Here is a 2641-nt window from a genome sequence, read left to right on the forward strand (position 1 = left end):
ACCCTTAGCTATATGTAAGGGTGATCATTTTGGTAAGAATAGAAAAGCGTGCGAGCAGAAGAGAAGAAATACTTATGGCATCATTGATTAAATAATATACATCTTCTTCTATCAATCAAGAACGTCATCATTCCCGCCTTTATTATTCAATATTAATATAATATTAGATGGTGATAGTCGATAGAGAACTGAATAAAATGCCTAAAATAACGTCGCCTTCTGTCTGGATTTCTGAAAATGGAGGCCCAGGAATTTGGGAATTACTTACCAGATGAGAAACAGATGGTTTGTCGGATTTGTCGAAATAAATGTGCCTTTGGTCTCCTATCTAGAATTACACGCCACTCATTATTCTCATATCATATCAAGAGAATTGATATTCATCTAAAAATCAAGTTAATGATGAATACATCAAGTCAGACTTTAACTCTGATCTCACAAAGATGCTTATTGCATGTAATATAACCTTATCAATTGCTAATCATCTATGTTCAAAAAATTTATGGAGAAATACACGGGTAAACCTATCCCTTCCCGAGGAGCCATCATTAAATTAATGGAGGATGTTGGTACTGATGTCATTTATAGAAATACATATAAAAATGTTTTGAGTCATCCACACCAAATGACGATCAAGTTATCAGTAAAAAGTATAAAATATTTACTAATTTCGAAATGAAACTCTGAATTTTGTACTATCTAACAGTAAGTATTCAATTTTTTTAATATGTAACCCTAAAATATGATTCTATTTTAGCCAAAATTATCAAGAATTATGACACACAACTCATTCAATGGCAAAAAAAGTGCTTAAATGGTCACAACAACGGGAGTAGTAGCTTTGGATGGTTCGCAACTAGTTTGTCTGAGACTAGTTTCTTCACTTAAAGACTTGGGTATGATAATTAGGTTTTCCAATATTACATAGTCAATAAATATTACTTTTTTATCACTTAAGGCTTAGCTATGGTTGATAGGCTCCAAGAAATGGTGTTCAGAAAACTCATAAAAGGCAAAAACAACTACTTAAATGGTCACAACAACGGGGGTAGTTACATTGGGTGTATCATTATAATTAGCAATTGTGTAAATCCTTCATGATAATAGTATGTTGTTATATAAGCATAAATAACGGGGAAAATATCTTTTTTGATGCTCTTAATAAGGAGTAATATCGCCGGACATTACTACATAAATAGCTTTTGCTCTAAATCTTTAAGATGGATTTATTTCTAACATTTTTTTATTAGTATATTTATTGCGTAATTTTATGATTTTGATATTTACTTTATTATTAATAATTAGTTAGATCTCATCGGTAGAGATATATCTATCCTGTGCACAATTGTATATAGCAACTTCCACATGAAGAAGAGGGGTGATTATCTTTTTGATTAAACTCCACGTCTCGCTTGTGTTTTGCAACCTAAAGTTATGACATATTTAACTGAATTATGGTGTCAGAACAAGAAAATATTATTTGGATCAATCTATTATTTCAATATTCTGTATATATAATTTATTGTTATTAGTTATATGATTTCAATTGTTTAATTGTGTATATTTAACATAAATGTATGATGGTATATTTTTTATTATGTAGATTATATTTAATTAAAGCCTTCTTTTTAAACCTGGAACTTCAAATATATTTCGAAATACTCTACTTTGGTTTCATTCGTTTCATTATTATTCTGAGAATAAGGTTAATAATGAATTACAATTTCATGGAATGTGACGTTATAAAATATACTGTAACGGATAAAAACGTCCAAGTCAACTATACGTAGTATATCTCATTAAACATTTTGCTAATAAATACTTTTGTTATATCCTCAAAAATCATAATAAAGCAGGCAGATGATAATCACATCAGTATTTTAAACAATGATACCATATGTATTTTTTCCCCCTTCTCCTTGCACGCGTTTTTCTCTACAATATTATCAACTTTAGCTATATGTGTATAGGCTAAAAAAATTTTTACATTCAAATATAATTATGAGTTTAATACAAAAGGGGGGGGGGAGTGTAGCTGGTGGAGATGAATAAGTTAGGAAAATAAAATTGAGCAAGTACTTTATTGAAACTAATGATTGGGAATACTTAAATTACGTATTTGCAAACAACTGGACAGTTACTTATTTACTTTCAACATAGCAAATAATTTTCAAAATGGAACATCACCGTGGCAGCTATTTAAATGAATTAAAAGTTTATAGTAATCCATTTAATAAACATAATACACGAATACGGAAAAATATTCGATTAGTTCCTGAGGACCTTGTCAAAAAATGGTCGTTAACATCAAGAAATATATGCCACCCATGCGAGGAGAAGCTAAAAACGAAAAACCTCCCAAATAGATACTGCCATTGAAAACGACACAATAGTCTTAAATTATTCTGACGAAAGTGATTCGGACGAACCTAGCAATCCCAAACTTGCAGTTTTGAACTTCAATAAATGTTTATCTGCATGAGGAGAAAGTCTTACAAAAAGGGTTAGTCATATAACTCCAAAATATGTCCAAGAAAAGTCACAAAAAACATGGAAAACCATTCAATACAAAATTAATAAATATTTATGGAGGGATGGCTTTAGTTTCGGATATAAATGTTGACGAAGAAACTACAAACGC

General features: G+C 30.2%; 1 long non-coding RNA gene across 1 annotated transcript; it reads left to right on the forward strand.

Moving 5' to 3' along the window:
• The first annotated feature begins 383 nt into the window (after positions 1–383).
• LOC139907044 (uncharacterized) lies at positions 384–1612 on the forward strand. Its single transcript, XR_011783357.1, has 3 exons — positions 384–705; positions 758–896; positions 959–1612. It is a non-coding gene; the product is annotated as an uncharacterized lncRNA (long non-coding RNA).
• Positions 1613–2641: the final 1029 nt, after the last annotated feature.

This window comes from Lepeophtheirus salmonis, chromosome 13 (genome assembly GCF_016086655.4).
Source record: "Lepeophtheirus salmonis chromosome 13, UVic_Lsal_1.4, whole genome shotgun sequence".
NCBI lineage: Eukaryota > Metazoa > Arthropoda > Copepoda > Siphonostomatoida > Caligidae > Lepeophtheirus > Lepeophtheirus salmonis.